Here is a 17,943-nt window from a genome sequence, read left to right on the forward strand (position 1 = left end):
CATTCTGCACATGTGATTCCAAGGTCTGAAGTTTTTCTTTTAAAGATATCACCTACTCCTTGGACATTATTTGGATAACATGCAGATTGACATCCTGGAAAGATACTCTATTTTTTAACCTATCATAACTTTTTAAACAAATTTTGTTGTCAAATTCAACATCATGAATTCTTTCAGATAATTTCTCAGTACCCTTTGATATGGATTTTTTGACTGTGAAGGAGCTAAGTACAGAGAAACTTTTCATTGTATATGCCGCTAAGCTAGTCCAGCATGTATATCATAAAGGTATCTTGGCTTCAGAATTTGAGTCTAAGGATATGATGTTTTGCAGGATTGTTTTAGCTATCCTAGATTAATTTTTGATGTTCCATATTAAATTGAGTATTGTTCCTTCTGGTAAGTATTGAATCCCTAGTTGCTGGTTTCCTTCACTGCCAATGCAATAAGCCAAATCAGAATAAATTAATAAATCTAAACTTAATAAACAGTGCAATGTAAGCAGAGCACTCCAGGGTGGACGCTAGGAAGATAGGAGACAGAAAACAAGGGTACACATGGCAGATCTATGGGCTAGGTTTTAAATAGGTAGTAGGTATAGTCTCTGAAATCTCTAGGGGAGTATCTACCAATGGCAAGCTTTCTGTGTGGAAGGGCCTATTTCTTTGAGCTTTATGAGGAAGGCTGGGTCTAGAGAGAGAGCAGTGGGACTTCCACCTAATCATCCCAGACTCTTTGGTATATGGGTATCAAGGGCTAGAGTAGAGCCTCCACCAGAACACTTTTGAGGCCTGTGTTAGGATTTTAATGGGGATTGCATTGAATATGTAGATTTCTTTTTATAAGATTTCCAGTTTTATTATGTGGATCCCATCCAAGAGCATGGGAGATCTTTCCATTTGACTTTGGACGTTTAAAGTGCATTAGGACTGTGAAAGTTTATGATGACTTTTGTAATTGGATTTAATACATTTTCCAAATAATTAAAAATAAAAAATTATATGGACATCTCAAGGAGTTACAAAAGAAAGAAGCAAAATAGAAATTATTTGAAGGAAATAAGTAATAAATATCAGAGAAGATGTAAATGACGTAAAGATTCAAACAAAGCAACAATGAACAGGGCAAAGAACTGCTTCTTTTTTTATTGTTTTTTATTTATTTATTAAAATTTCCACCTCCTCCCTTCCTCCCATTTCCCTCCTATTCCCCCACACCCACTCCCATTCCCCCTCCCTCTCCAGTCCTAAGAGCAGTCAGGTTTCTCTGCCCTGTCCAAGTCCAAGTCCACGATCCTCCCCACTCTATCCAGGTCTAGAAAGGTGAGCATTCAAGCAGACTAGGCTCCCACAAAGCTAGTCCATGCAGTAGAATCAAAAGTAGTGACCTGTAGCACAATGGCAGCTTGTCTGACTACAGATTTAAAAGAGAAATTGAATTGAACAGCTTTCATTTATAACAACTTAGAAAAAGAGATTTAGGACTCAACTATGTATACTACTCTTGGTGAAAAAGTTTTCAGGCCTGATACCACAGAAATGCAAATCAGTATTAGAGATTCTTATTAGCATGTAAATGCTAAAAGTTTGGCAGGCTAGCAGAGATGGACAGGTCTGGAAACATACACATCACCGCTCACAACAATACATTCAGGAAAACATAAATTGGTGATGAGCCTGGAGAGGTGACTCAGCAGTGAAAAGCATACACTACTCTTGAAGAGTCCTTAGCTTGGGTACAACATCCATACCAGGGAGCACACAACCTCCAGTAACTCCAGTTCCAGATATATTCCATGTTTCTGGCTTCCATGAGTACCAGAGATACCATCCCCCCAGACACACATGCAGACCCACAGGGACACACACACACACACACACACACACACACACACACACACAGAAAGAGAGAGAGAGAGAGAGAGAGAGAGAGAGAGAAAGAGATTTATACATGAAATGAACACTTAAAGCAAGCAAACAAACAAACAGAAAGCAATGATGCTGACTCAACAATTGAAAGTCTTAGTCCAGGAAAAGTTGCTACAGGCCAATATATTTGAAGAAAAAAAACCTGTAAAAATCTTCAAGAAAATAACAATAAAGTAAATCCAATGACTGGATGGTGCGGTGGAGCTCTGCAAGCACCATGGCCATCAGACTGTCAATCCAGGGGAGGCAAGAAAAAAATTTCAATTTAACTTGACTCAGTGGCCTGTGTTGATTCAAAGATATTTTATTTTAGGTATATATAAGCATAGAACAATTTCAAGACTTTTCCAGGTGATGGTATTTGCTCAATTCTATTGTGACACTAAAGCTTAAGATGTAACTAAGTCAAAAGTGTTTTTATAGAATATGCAACATCGTCCATACAGTTGGATTCTGTAGATTTACTGATGAAAAATAACCTCATGGTAATGATTAGTAGAGGATCTGATGTGGTCTCTGCAGATAGCTCAAAAGTCACCAGACTACTAACCACATCCTCTTCCAGCATTCAGGGTGGACAACACATTAGTCTTTTCTCCCTTTAAAATGAAAACCCTACATATTTAACATTTTTGGTTTTGCTGGTGTTTATCTGTGAGCACAAGAACCTCTGTGTCTCCTGCAAAAGATGGGCTAGAGCAATCATTCACTACAATCATTGCAGTTCATCATAGCACAAATGTACTTCAGCATACACTGAGCGGTAAATGTGGTGGATTAGTTTCTGCTTCACTATGATCAAATATTTTACAGAGTACCTAGAGAGGAATGGTTTACTTATATTTATGTTATGAGAATTTGTTCCATGCATCTGAGCTGGAAATGAGAGCACAAATCAGAAGATGGAGGGTCACACTGTGGAAGATAGGATGTAGCTGTGATGAGAAAACATGTCAACCCTCCCAATGACTTACTTCTTCAGTATATTCTCTGTTCTAAAGTTCTTGCAATCCCACAGGTAGCTCCAGCATCTGGAAAGATGGCATTTAAAGCCTTGAAGCCTATAGAATGTTTTCCACACTCAAACCTTTACATTCTGCTCTTTAGTCTAGTAAGTCACATACATTTCAGAAAGCCAGATCTTTTAGTTGTGTTCAAATAGGGCCCATACAGCCTCCTCTCAAACTCTATTTGGTTCCTTTGACCATGTTTGGACCAAAGTGGCTGTGTGACTTTTCAGGGGAGATGTGAATAAAAATGTTTCTGTCCAGGAAACCCATAAAGAGCAAAGTTCATCTTGGTGAACCGCTTAGTTTACTGTAGTGTATTACAGGATTCGGAATGAGGATTTAGTAATAGCAGAGAGTGGATAAGGGTTTACTTACAGGAGCATGAATGACCCGGGGATAGATGTGCCTTTAAAAGATTACTCTAGTATGAATAATAACTCATGAAGTCTGTACTCTCGGTGTTCTCTGCAGGACATGAAGGATGTAAGACATGTTAATTCGGAGAGTCTTCGCCAGGAGCCTCCCTCCTTCCCCTAGGAGGGATTATTTCAGTTAGAAGAAACTTGCTTCACAAAAGCAGCTCAGAGTTGCCTAGAAGCAGGTGGTTATTATCTCACCCTAAATGAACTTCTGTCTCTAAGTGAGGAGCACGATATAGAAGAAGTTGTCTTATCTGATGTCCTCAGGCACCAGAGATTCACTTGTCTTATCTGTGATAAGTGTTTCTTACTCAGTAAGAAACTGACGCCCACGTGATGTTCTCTGACCCTTAGTTCAGTGATAGTTCACCCAATGTGCTCATGTCAGGCATGGTTTATTTTATCTCTTGCTCTCCTCTCGTCTCCACATATGCACCTCCTCTATTCTGTGAAGGCTGTGTCTGTTCTTCACCTCCAGCTAGGAAGCCGACACAAACTGTTCCCTTTCCTCCAGACACACATGTAACTATCCACACTTATTCCGGACAGGCCTGGTATTTTGATCCTGGTTTCAGACATGAGGTCAGTGAAGACATATTCCCAAACTCTTGTAATGTTTTTATTCTTTATTGATTATCTTTTTATTCACAGATGTTTCCCATCACATCCTTGGTATTTGTTTTGACATCCCAAGAAACAGAAGACAGGAAATAAAAGAGCAACTGAGATTTTTTTCTGTACAGTTTTTACTAAGACAAATGATGCTCTAAGAGAAAAATGTGGACTATTTTATCAGAGAAACACAAGTATTACCAAGACTGAAGGAAGGGAGAGCAGTTATAAGAATAGAAAATTGACTGTGGGTATCTGTGGTTGTGTGGTTGTGGGAAAGAGTTATATGGAAGGTAGTGTTACATAGGCAGGGTTACTATGGAACTATCAATTAATAGCCTACCACACACACACACACACACACAGAGAGAGAGAGAGAGAGAGAGAGAGACAGAGACAGAGACAGAGACAGAGACACAGACACAGCAGAGAGAGAGACAGAGAGACAGGCAAGTAGAGAGACAGACACAGGAAGACAGACAGAGTGAGACTGAGAAAAAGAAAAAGAATCAAAAGTATAGCAAAGAAAAAATAAACAAAATAGCAAGTTGCTCTCTTCCTGATGGTAATGTGTGCTTATACACAGGTAAATGAGAAGGCAGCCTGGCGGTGAACTCATTGTCAAGGCACAGTGAGGCCATTTGCCAGGATGCAGAAGAGTTTAAAGATAAAATATAGGATACTAATGGAAAATGAAAGCACTTTATGTGTTTGTGTCTTTCTGTATCCTCCTCACAGTTTGTATTTCCAAGAACTTTCTCTATCTCAGCGACAAACTGACTTTTCCTGTTATATTCTGCCAGTATGATTGTGTCTTCTTGTGTAGTGTCACTTCTGTGGAATGGTCTTACTGCTACCATTGCTAACTTGAGAATGAAATGGAGGGAGTTAAATAGGAGTACATAGGTATTTTATTTTCAATTAATTATATGTGTAGGTATGTTTCTAAATATATGAAAGTGACTTAAAGTATAAAAGAAACTGTTAGACCTTGACACATCTGGGGAGGACTCATCTCCCTAGTTCCACCTGACTCTGAAGTGGATCAGCATTCTTTCTGAGGAAGAGGAATCTGTGATCCTCACACAGTGACCAACACTGTGGAATATTTGCAAAAACCTCTATCCAACTTTATTCCTCAGCATTAAGCCAAATCCTGCCATCCAGTATAAAAAGCTTAAAAATTGAGAGTCACTATGTTGCAGAAGAAGACAGAAGTCGAGGGGAGAATGGGAGTGTATATAAGCCCCTGGTTGACAGTCACCTTTTACATGTGTGTGAAGGTTTTACTCAGGAGCATAGTGGAGGTAACATTTCTCATAACTATGAAATGGGTAAGTTCTGAACATGGATTTAGGTGACTGAAGCTGTTATTGAACCTGCACTAGACACTGTGATCTCAGCAACATCACTGCATGCTGACCCTCACACTCACTTAATGCACATGTGCTGGAGGCTGTGGTTAGAGCCATAAACACCAGACAAGTCTAGAGGTCATTATGCATTGATTTAATGAAAGGGGCATGAACAAAACCACATTCAAAAGTAGAAATACAAAGTGTGTTCACTGCAGGGAATGAAAAGACAAGGGGTCCTGAGAGAGGATAAGAGACCTCATGGTTTTCCTTCAGTTTATTCACCAGCCACAGTACAGGATTGGAGGAACATGTGACTGATGCTTCAGACCAATGCTATTTTCAGGTCTAATAGAGTATGCCACCTCTCTCCACTTAGATTCTGCCTGTCGGGTGAGTCCTTAACAGTGTGGATGATTTTCCGAAGTAAGAAAGGGATCATGCCGCTGTCTACATCATTTGGCTGATTTACATTTCCTCCACTCACTCAATTTTATTCTCTTTCTTGATTTCAAAAATTTGCTGAAAAACTCATGTTTTGGATTTGACTCACTCATTTCTTCTTGATGTTTTCCCCTTCAAGACACCTGGATATTGTGTCCTCAGTGTTAACAAAGTGACACTGCCCCATGGACACCAGTTCATGAAAGATGTCTTCATCTGGTTCTCCTAACCAGTAAAATAAAAATATGAGCAGTAGTCACCTCATGGGCCCTGGGATGCACACATTAACTTCTAGTGCATACATGTAAATGACCAATACACTTGCCAGGCTGAAACTCTGTGTCTTATGAATGCTGATCTTATTACTAACAAATCTTACCCAGCATGCTAATAGGTTTATTTTTATATTTCCACTAATCTCCTTAATCAATTCTCCTCCTCAATATTTAAATTGGGAGTTTGTCTATGGGAAACAATGGGCTGGTTTATAGACAAATCACTTAATAACTACCCCTGACATTTCCCTGTCTTACAATCATAGATCAGCTGCATTTCCTTCCCCATTTTTGCTTTAAACACCTCGATAGTGCAAAAATACACTCATTACTGAACACATTCATGAGCTCTGGCCAATTCTCAGTAGCACCATCTATTGCATCTCCCTGCTTGGTAGACAAGCTCATGACCAGTATTTGCCACATGTGCAAACAGAAGGAATGCTAAACTGCCGTGGGAGAATCAGGAGGCATGATTTTTTTATTTTCTTTATTTTTTTTAGAATTTAATTTTATTTAACTTTTTCTTTTTTTCTTTTATTTTACAATCAACCAAAGTTTCTCCTCTCTCCTATCCTCCCTTTCTCTCCTTCCTGCTCCCATCTAACTCTCTCCCCATCCATTCCTTCTCCTTCTCCATTCAGAAAGAGGAAGGACTCCCATAAATTTGAATAAAGTGTGGTACATCATGTTGAGATAGGACCAAGTTCCTCCACCTCCATTAGGACTTGGCTACATAATACAGCATGGCAAACAGGTTCTCAAAAGTCAGTTAAGTCCCAGGGATAAGTTCTGATTTCACTGCTGGGAGCATTACAAACAAACCAAGTTACAATACTGTCACACACATGCAGAGGATTTAGGTCAGTCCCAGACAAGCTACCTATTGGTCCAGGGTCTATGTGCTCCCATGAGCTCAGTTCAGCTGTCTATGGGGTTCCCCCATCATGACCTTGACCCTCTGGGACATACAATATCTCTTCCCTTAATTCAGGAGAACATAGCTATTTCTGTGTTGGCTCTTAACTGTCTGTCATCACCTCGTCAGTGACAGACCTTCTAGTTGATTCTCCAGAGGCCCTTGTAGGAGGTTGATTGTTGGAGGAGAACCTATGATTTTCCATAGAGGTTGAATGTGGAACTAGTCTTCTGCAGAGAAGTGCATAAACATTAGATTAGTGATAAAGTCTCTGATTTGGGTAGACAGATGTTATTTGAGAGATAATGCCCTTATCAAATGGAGGGTTTTTTTAAGTTTTCTCCCCTTTGGTTCCTGATCTCAAATTAGTTAAGATAACAAGCATTCTGTTGGCATTAAACAAGACAGGGCCTATCAATCAAATGTGACTCTAGTGTCCCTTGAGTGACCTTATCAGGATTTCACCACAGTCTTGTATGAGCTTCACCCTCCCTTAGGTCTAGAACTGTCCCTACTGCTGACCAATCTCTTCTGCAGAATCCCAAAAGGAGTATAGGGAAGTCCAACTCCTTAGGTCACAACACGTAATAGACACAGAATGATCATCCCATTTGTAACAAGTTTCTTTTAATTTACTCCAAATTTTGTCTCATTAAAGTGAAAGGTTTTATTTTCAAAGGTCTCAAGAAAGAGTAGTCTTCTTGAACATCATCAGACCTTGTACTACATTGCAGTTAATACATGTTAATTGAATAAGTGAATTAAATGATTTAAAAAACACTGATGATTTTTTTGTAACTGAAAGCTGACTCATGTATGGACAAATTTGTGTCAATTCTTTCAGAATCCAAAATCTAAAAGATGGTTTCGTAGGATTTCTTCAAGTTACTCTAGGAACTTTTCCTCTTTACACTTGGAGGCAGATTTCTGCTTAAGTGCCGTTACTTTCAAGTACCAATAAGATTTTACATAAGTCTTACCCATTCAAAGTTTTATATCTTATATAACATATACTTAAATTTTTTTTCATGTCACTTTAACAAAAATCAGGAAAATGTAACACCATAACCAAAATCATTACGAAGTTCACATAGTTCAAACAGGAAAAGATCACACAGCAGCTTTATTTATAAAACAAATCTAATAAATATCACATGGGGACAAAAGTCATTTAAAATATTTAGACATAGTAAATGTAGTACTTGAATTTAAGTTGTCTCTTAATATTGCTTTTTATTTGTATTTGCTGTTAAAATTTCATTTATTTTTATTAATTATTCATTTTTATTTAAATGTATTTTTTATTTTGCAAACAAACCATGGTTCCCAGTCTGCCCTACTGCTATTACTCCTCACCTTATCCAACACAACCCCCATCCACTCCTCAGAAAAGGTAAGGTTATCCATGGGAAGTAAACAAAGTCTGGCATTTTTACTTGAAGCAGGACCAAGACACTTGCTCCTGTATTGAGACTGAGGAAATTACCCCTCCATAGAGAATGGGTTCCAAAAAGCCAGTTCTAGCACTAGGAATTAAATTCTGGTGCCATTTCCAGAGGCCCCAAAGAGTGCCCAAGCCACAGAACTGTCACCCACATTCAGAGAGCCTAGTCTTGTCCTATGCAGTTTCCACAGCTGTCAGTCCACGGTCAGAGAGCTCCCACCATCCTGGTTCAGCTGTCTCTTTGAGTTTCCCCATAATGATCTTAACCCCCTGTGTTCCTATAATACCTCCTCTTTCTCTTCAACAGAACTCTGGGATCTTGGCCCACTGTTTAGCTAAGGGTCTCTGCAACACTTCCATTAGCTACTGGATCAAGGTTCTGTGATGACAATTAGGTGGTCATCAATCTCATTACTGGGAAAGGCCAGTTCAGGCGCCCTCTCTACTATTGCTTGAAATCATTGCTGTGGTCATCCCTGTGGATTACTGAATTGTTCGTTAGCACCAGATTTCTCCTTAACCCCATAACAGCTCCCTCTATCAAGATATCTTTTTCCTTGCTTTCCCTCTCTGTCCCTCCCATTCCCATTCCCTAATGTTATCTTCCCAATCCAGTTAACCCATCCCTTCCCTATGTGCTCCCAATTTACTCAGTAGATATTTTCTATTTCTCCTTCCCAGGGGCATCCAAACAAGTATCTCTTAGTGTCCTCCTTTTTACCTAACTTCTCAGATTTGTGGATTGTAGCTTTGTTATCCTTTCTTTAAGTGTAATATTCATTTATGCATGAGTTCATACCATGTTTGTCTTTCTGGGTCTGATCTACCTCACTCAGAATGGTATTTTCTAGTTCTATCCAATTGCCTACAAATTCCAATGTCATTTTTTCCGCTGAGTAATATTCCACTTTGAAAATGTATCATATTTTCTTTATTCATTCTTTGGTTGAAAGGCATCTAGGTAGTTTCCCGGTTCTGGCTATTAATAATAATGCTCCTATGAACTTAGTTGAGCGTATCTTTGTGGTTTGAATGTGCATTATTTGGGTGTACTCCCAGAGTGGTATTGGTAGAACTTGAGGTAGACTAATTCCCAATTTTCTGGAAAACCACTATTCTTATTTCCATAGTGACTGTACAAGTTTGAACTCCCACAGCAAGGGAGAAGTGTTTCCCTTACTCCAAACCCTCAACAACAAAAGCTGTCACCAATGTTTTGGTATTAACCATCTGACAGGTGTAAGGTGTCTCAAGTCATTTTGATTTTCATTTCCCTGATTTCTAAGCATGCTGAAAAAATTGTTTAAGTGTATTTTAGTCATATTAGATTCTTCTGTTGAGAATTCCGTTTTGATTTGTACCCCAATTTTATGTGGATTATTTGGTATTTTGATGTCTAGTATATTTTGATGTTATATATTCTTGAGTTCCTTATATATTTTGAATGTCAGTCCTCTGTCTGATGTGGGATTGGTGAAGATTTTTTCTCATTCTGTAGGTTAAAATTTTATCTTATTTACTATGTCCTTTGCCTTGCAGAATCTTCTTAGTTTCAGGTCTTGGAATTTATTCCATATATCTGCTTTTATGCCAATACCAAGCTGCTGTTATTACTATTGCTTTATAGTAAATCTTAAAGTCAGTAATGGTGATGCTTCTAGAGGTTCCTTTATTGTACATTATTGTTTTTGCTATCTGGGAGTTTTGTTTTTCTATATGAAACTGACTATTGTTCTTTTGAGGTCTGTGAATAATTGTGATGAGATATTGGTGAGGATTGCTTTGAGTCTGTGGATGGCTTTTGGTAAGATTGTCATTTTTACTATTTTTACATTTATCCTATTTATGCAAGAGCTAGGGAGACCATTTCATTTTATGATATCTTCTTCACTTTTATTTTTCAGAGACTTAATGTGCTCACCATATAGGTCTTTCATTTATTTTGTTAGAGTTCCCACATGATATTTTATATTATTTGTGACTGTCATAAAGAATGGTGTTTTTTCTGATTTCTTTCTCATCTTCTTAATCGTTTGTATATAGGAGGGCAGTTGTTTTTTGGGGTTTTTTTGGCTTTTTTCTTGCATCCTGCTACATTACTGAAGATATTTATCAACTGTAGGAGCTCCCTGGTAGAATTTTTGGAGTCACTTATGTATACTATTATATCATCCACAAATAGAAAAAGTTCAACTTCTTCCTTTCTAGTTTGTCTCCCCTCGATCTCTTTCTGTTTTATTATTGTCCTAGCTAGAACTTTGAGTACAGTATTGAATAGGTATGAAGACAGTGGATAGCATAGTCTTCTTTCTGATTTTAGTGGAACTGCTTTGAGTTTTTCACCATTTAGCTTGATGATGGCTGTCACCTTGCTGTATTTTGCCTTTACTATGTGTATGTATGTACCTGTATTCTGAGATCTCCAAGACATTTTTCTTGAAGAAGTGTTGGATTTTGTCATAGGACTTTTCAGCATCCATTGAGATGATCATGTTTTTTTTTTCTTTCAGTTTGTTTATACGGTGGATTACATTGACAGATTTTTGTGGGTTGAACCATCTCTAGATCTCTGGAAAGCCTACTTAATCATGGTGGATTATTTTTTGATGTGTTCTTAGATTTGCATTGCCAATGTTGTATTGAGTATTTTTGCATCAACGTTCATAAGGCAAATTGGTTTTAATTCTTTTCCTTTGTTGATTTTTATATGGTTTGCATAACAAGGTAACAGTAGCCTCATAGAGTTTGTCAGTGTTCCTTCTGTTTCTGCTGTGTGTAACAATTTGAGGGGTAAAGGAATTAGTTCTTCTTTGAAATTCTGGTAGAATTCTGAGGTTTTTGAAGTATGACCTAATGATTCCCTAGTTTCTTTGATGTCTATTGTTATATCCTCCTTTCTACTTATGATTTTGTTTATTTGGAAATAATCTCTCTGTCTTTTGGTTAGGTTGGATAAGGGTTTTCCTATCTTATTGACTTTCTCAAGGAACTAACTTTTTGTTTCATTGATTCTTTGTATTGTTCTCTTTGCTTCTATTTTATTGATTACAGTCTGTAGTTTGATTATTTTCTGTCATTTACTCCCTCTTGGTGTTTTTGTTTCTCTTCTTAGAGAGCTTTCAGGAGAGATGTTAAAGTCGGTAGTTTACAAATCTGGGAGCCCTTGTATATGGGACATAAATGTAGCTAAACATAGATATTAATTATGGTTAATTTAAGTTGTATGAGATAGATAATAATAAACTGGAACTAAAAGGCCAAACAGCTTATAATTAATATAAGCTTCTATGCTTCTTTCATACTGAATGACTACAGGGCTAGGAAGAACAGAAAGTTGCATCTACATTTGTGGTCTCTTAGTGTCTGCAAAACATCTATCCAGGAATTACTGGCCTTCATAGTCTCCATTTAGAAGTCAGACATAATCCTGATAGGTGTGTCTTTATATGATACCTGATCTTCATCTTTTGCAGCTCTTAATACTCTTGATTTATTCTTTATCTCTTTTTTCCCTATATGTTTAGTGTTTCAATCATTATGTGTTGAGGGGATTTTGAAGGGTTCACTCTATTTGGTGTTATGTCAGCATTTTTTTCCTTCATAGACATGCACTTCTTTAGGCTGGGAAAGTTTTCCTCTATGGTTTTGTTGAATATATTTTCTGTGCCTTTGAGCTAGATAGAGTTTTGCTTTTTCTGTCACTATCATTCTTAAGTTTGGTCTTTTCATGATCTCCCAGATTTTCTGCTGTTTTGTATTAAGAATTTGTAGGATTTGACCTTTTCTTACTAATAAATATATCTCTTATATTCTGTTGGTTAAGCTTGCATCTATGCTTCCTGACATTTCACCCGAATTTTCTTTTTCAGAATTCCCTCGGGTTGTATTTTCTTTATTGCTTCTTTTTCAATTATGAAGTATTGAAATGTTTCTTTCACCTGTTTGATTGTGATTTTCTTGTGCTTCCTGACTTTCTTTAAGGATTTATTAATTTCTCCCAATTTTTTGGTTGTCTTTTAATTCACTTCGTTAAGAGAATTTCTCATTTTCTTTTAAAGTGCCTCTGTCATCTTAATAAAGTACCAAAATAGGTAATTATAGGTGCCTCTGTTGATTCTTCCTCCAATTGGCATAAGTAAAGTCTGTGTCTCTGGGTATCCTTTAATGTCACAGGGGCCGGTGGTAGAGTAGATTGTCTATCGTAGTCTTGCCTGCTCACAGGCTGTTGGAGATCTTCCTCCAAATGATGCAGGTGGGGGATGTTCCTCCAGGGGCCTCTGATGTGATGGGCTGTGGGAAAAGGGCTTCATTCTCTAATTGGTGCAGATTGTGGCTGTGACTCTCCAGAGTGCGCACCTGCTACTGTCACTCCAGTCAGTGCATGTGGGGTGGGGCTGTGATTCCAGGGCCTTATGATGCAGCTGGAGATGTTGGCGGAGTGATCTGGCCACAGGAGACATTCCTGCTGATGAGCTGCTATTTTAGTATGGGGGAGGGAGGGGTGGAGGAAGTACCACATGACCTAGGCACTAGAGTGCTGGGGTATCTAGCCAGGAGAGTGGGTCTGTCCAGTCAGGAGAACAGCCACTTCCCTCTTCCTCCAGTCAGTACAGTTGGTGACTGTTCCTCTGGTGTCCTCTAATGCAGCTTTGGATGGTGGTGGAGTGCCCTGGACTCACGAGAATCACCTGCTGTCTTACCACTTAGAATTGTATATGAGGAGTCAATGGCTTAGCCCTGTGCAATATAAAGCTGAAAAGGCAGAGAACCAAAGCATCCTATCAGTTGTATCATCCTACTTCCTGGTTATCAAGAAACTAACAAAGTAACACACTAACTAGCAAACCCAGTGAATAATCCCACCTCTTAAAAGTCATTCATATTAAACTAGATTGTGAAGATGAAATGGGATTTTGTAATTATGAAAATGTTTCTAGATAGTCCTGGAAGAGATGACTCAGAGGGTAAAATATTTTTCCTGAATTTGTAAGGGCATGAGTTCAAATCCCTACTAACCACATTGATGCTGTTTGATGCTCTGCCTGCAATTCCAGCACACGGGGGTACCTGGTGAAAGATGAATGCCTAGACTAGCTTCAAAGGTAGGGCTTGTTTTAACTGAAACTAACAGGGTGGGAAATCATAGTAACACACATGACCAGAGGATTAGAGATAGGAGCCAGGTCAACTGTCAAGAACAATTCATGAAGAGCGTGACTCAAAGGGGTGATGTGATGTTCACAAGCCAGTTCAGATGTGAGATCCAACAACAGGAAACCACAGATCATTCTGCTCTCTTTATCAGGCTTCCTCAAGCACCAATCTCATAGCGTTCTCCAGGCTACAGAAGTCTTTCACGTAGATGGCCGACTAAGTGGACACTTCACTTTGCCACAGGTCAGCTTGCCACCTCCTGTGTGGAAAACAGAGGAAAGGTAAGAGGCTTCATGAAACCCTTCTCCCAACGATTTTATCTCTTTTTCTTAGTCTGTGACCAGCTAACTACACCTTGAAGTGGAGAATCCAAGAAGTGTGGGTGTTCCTTAGGGCACAGGAGTTACAAAAGTTACTCTTTAGCATTGCAGGTTGGCAAACATGACTTCAGGAGATAGGAATTCTATGAACCAGGGCAGTGACCACTTCTTGTCATTTCTCCTCATTCTTCTCTCATCTCAACTATTCGCACATTCTGTTATTGTGAAGATTATGCCGCACTGTTACAGGTACCCTCTATAAAAGCATGGCCTGTCGGTAACTCAAGTGACCTGTTTCCTGGAATGGGAAGTTTACAGTTTTTGTGCATTTCTATCTCTGTAGGAAACAGATGCTCTAAAACTCAGTGACTGAAAGAACATAATTAAGTATAGTTTATCAATAATATACACATTTATGGAAATTTACACATATGGTAAATACAACTCCAACTCAAGAAGTACACATGGAGTATGTAAATGTATCAATAGTAATAGTCATCTGAACCAAGAGTTGGGTGACACTGTGGATATAGGTGCAGTTGTGCTAATTCAGTTATATAACTAATTGACCATTTTTTTTGATAATTTGATTTCTGACTGCCCTCTGGAGCCTCCTCTCTCTTACCTCCATCTCATCCATTTAAACTTCCTCCTTCATCCCTACTAGACTCTTTCCCAGATTAGTCAATTTCGATCATGTTTGCAATACAGCAAAAGACAAGAGATATGTCCTTAATGTTTCATACATGGAAGGGTGTACAGTTTGATTGCAATTGATTCCTCTCAGGATGTTGAATACAACTTTCCATGATCTCCTGGTTTTAGATATTTTCATAGAATTGTTCTAGTGTTATGACAAGTTTAATTTCTCATGTAAAATAGCACATGCCCATTCAGCTCTGACCATCAGTATTCTTCATGTACCATCTGCCCTTGACATTTGTCACTGCAGTTTGTTGTGTTTGGGTTCACTTCCTGTTGTGTTCATTTGGAATTTTCCCTCTGTTTAAATGTCCAGCTCCTTATGGAGGTCAAGGAGAACCAGTGCTCTAGTTCATGGAAGTAGTTCTCCTGTGCTTTAGTCTGTGTCTCAGACCTATACTTTTCATGAAGGATTCATATGTTTGGTCTCTAAAGTGAGTCTCATATTCCTTATATTTTTCTCTTTTTGCTTGATTACCTTTTCCCACAATTCATGATTTTCTAGACTCACTATGTAGCTCAGACTGTCCTAGAACTCATGGAATTCCTCCTTTTCCATCCAAGAGTACTAGTATTCCAAAGGTAAGCTAACATGGCTGATAGAAGTGTTTCTATTACCCTCCTCTTAGGGACCACTATTATCTCCAAACCCTGTAGATGTACCTGTGTGTCACAATACCCTCTACTTAGCACAGTTGTCATTTATTTCCTTCTCTCTCTGTTTCCTCCATATTAAAATTTTGAGTCCTGAAGAATGTTAGAAATTCAATTCATTTCAGAATTTTATACCTAATTCTTCAAGGTCAGAAGTTCTCAGCCTTCCTAAAGATTCTACTCTTTAATACAATTCCTCATGTTATAGTGACCATCTAATCATGAAATTTTTTATATTGCTATTTCATAACTATAATTTTGCTACTATTATTAACTGTAATGTGAATATATGATTTGGGGAATATATTTTAAGTTATTTTTTTTAAAAAAATCATCTTTTCTCATTTTAAATGCTAAATTCATTTCCCAATCCATCTCCTGCTCCTCTTTCTTCCTCCACCTTCCCTCTCCCACCCTCCCACACACTTCCCTCCACTCCTCAGAGAAGGTAAGGATTCCCATGGGGAGTAATCAGATCTAGCACATTGCTCTGTGGCAGGACCAAAGCCCTCCCAACTATATCTAGGTTGATCAAGGTATCTCTCTAGACAGAATGAGTTCCAAAATGCCAGAACAAGCAGTAGGAATAAACACTGGTCTCACTGTAGTGGTCCAACAGTCAGTCCAGCCATATAACTGTCAACCACATTCAGAGGGCCTAGTTTGGTCTTATGCTAGTTTCTTCACTGTCAGGCCAGAGTTGTGAGGCTTTCATTAGCTCAGGTGAGCTGTTTCAGTGGGTATCCCCATCTTGATCTTGACCTCTTTGCTCATGTTCTCACTCCTCACACTCTTCAACTGGACTTTGGGAGCTCAGCCCAATGCTCCACTGTGATTCTCTACATCTGCTTCCATCAGTTGCTCGATGTAAGTTCTATGATGACATTTAAGATAGTCATCAATCTGACTACAGGGCAAGGTCATTTCAGGCATTCTCTCTACTATTACTTAGAATCTTAGCTGAGGTCATTCTTGTGAATTCCTGGTATTTTCTCTAGTGTTTGGTTTCTTGCTGATCCCATAATGGCTCCCTCAATCAAGATATCTCTTTCTTTGTTTTCCATCTCTGTCCTTCCCCCATCTCGACTATCCCATGCCCTCTAGTTCTCCTCCCCCAACCCCTTCTCCTCTCTTCCATCCCTTCCAACTGCCCTTTTCCCTCCACACCCACACTATCAATTTTTTCCAGAGATATTGTCTATTTCTTCTTCCCAGGGAAATTTATGTATGTTTCTCTTAGGATTTTCCTTCTTTCTCTGAGATCATGGGCTGTAGACTCCTTATCCTTTCCTTTACAGGTTGTATTCATCTATGAGTGTGTACATACAATACTCATCTTTATTGGTCTGGGTTCCCTCACTCAGGACAATTTCTTCAAGTTGTATTCACTTGCATGCAAATATCAAGATTTTTACTGCTGAGTAGCACTCCATTGTACAATTGTATCACATTTTCTTTATCCATTTTTCAGTTATAGGGCATAATGGTTGTTTTTAGGTTCTGGCCGTTACAAATATTGATGTTATAAACATAGTAAAACAAATATCTTTGTAGGATGTATTATCATTCTTTGGGTATACGTCTAAGAGTGGTATTGCTCAGCCTTGCAGTAGGTTGATTCCCAATGTTCTAAGAAACTGATATACTGATTTCCAGAGTGGTTGTGCAAGTTTGTATTCCCACCAGCAATGGAGAAGTGTTCCTCTTATACCTCATCATCTATGGCGTACTCTGTAATTCATGTTTTTGTTCATAGGCATTCTGACAACTGTAAGATGGTATCTCACAGTCATTTTGATTTGAATTTACCCAATGGCTAAGGATTTTGAAAATTTCCTTAAGGGTCTTTTTCCACCATTTGAAATTCCTGTTAAGAATTTCTTGTTGAGATCTGTACCCCATTTTAATTGGATTATTTGATATTTTGATGTCTAATTTCTGGAGTTCTTTGTACATTTTGAAGATCATTCCTTTGTCTGATGTGGGGTTAGTGAAGATCTTTTCGCATTCCGTAGGCTGTCTTTTTGTTTTATTGACTGTGTCCTTTACTTTACAGAAGGTTCTCATTTTCAGGAGGTCCCACTTATTATTGTTATTCTCTGTACTACTGGGGTTATATTTAAAGTGGACTTCTGTGTCCATTTATTGAAGGTTATTTCCCACTTTTTCTTTTATTAGGTTCCATGTGGTGAGATTTATATTGAGGACTTTAATCTACTTGAAATTGAGTGTTGTGCATGAGGATAGAAATGGACCGATTTTCATTGTTCCACATGTTGTCTTGCAGTTATGCAAGCACAATTTTTTGAAGGTACTTTCTTTTTCCCATTGTATAATTTTTGCCTCTTTGTCAAAAGTGAGGTGTTTATAGGTGTGTAGATTAATATCCAGGTCCTCTATTAGATTCTTTTCTTCAAACTCTTTGTATTTATGCCAATACCAAGCTGTTTTTATTACTGTAGTGCTATAAGAAATGGATGTCAGAGATGGTGATGCCACTGGAAGTCCCTTTATTATACAGAATTGTTTTGGCTATCCTCCCTTTTCTGTTTTCCTTTTTAACTTATTTTTTTATTAATTTATAAAAGTTTCCACTTCTGCCCCTCCTCCCAATACCCTCCCACTTCCCCACTCCCTCTCCTCTTCCCTCTCCAGCCCTAAGAACAGTCAGGGTTTCCTGCCCTGTGGAAAGTTCAAGTTCCTCCCC

At 38.4% G+C, this 17,943-nt stretch overlaps 1 pseudogene across 1 annotated transcript in view; it reads left to right on the forward strand.

The window, feature by feature from the left end:
* Window positions 1–13,725: 13,725 nt before the first annotated feature.
* The window catches only part of LOC146889973 (mas-related G protein-coupled receptor member B2-like), a 28,484-nt pseudogene continuing 24,266 nt past the window's right edge, over window positions 13,726–17,943 (forward strand). Inside the window, exon 1 of the transcript XR_015736371.1 lies at window positions 13,726–13,841. The product of XR_015736371.1 is annotated as a mas-related G protein-coupled receptor member B2-like (transcript). The remainder of the gene's footprint in view (window positions 13,842–17,943) is intronic.

Source organism: Myodes glareolus, chromosome 24 (assembly GCF_982192425.1).
Source record: "Myodes glareolus chromosome 24, mMyoGla1.1, whole genome shotgun sequence".
NCBI classification, from domain to species: domain Eukaryota; kingdom Metazoa; phylum Chordata; class Mammalia; order Rodentia; family Cricetidae; genus Myodes; species Myodes glareolus.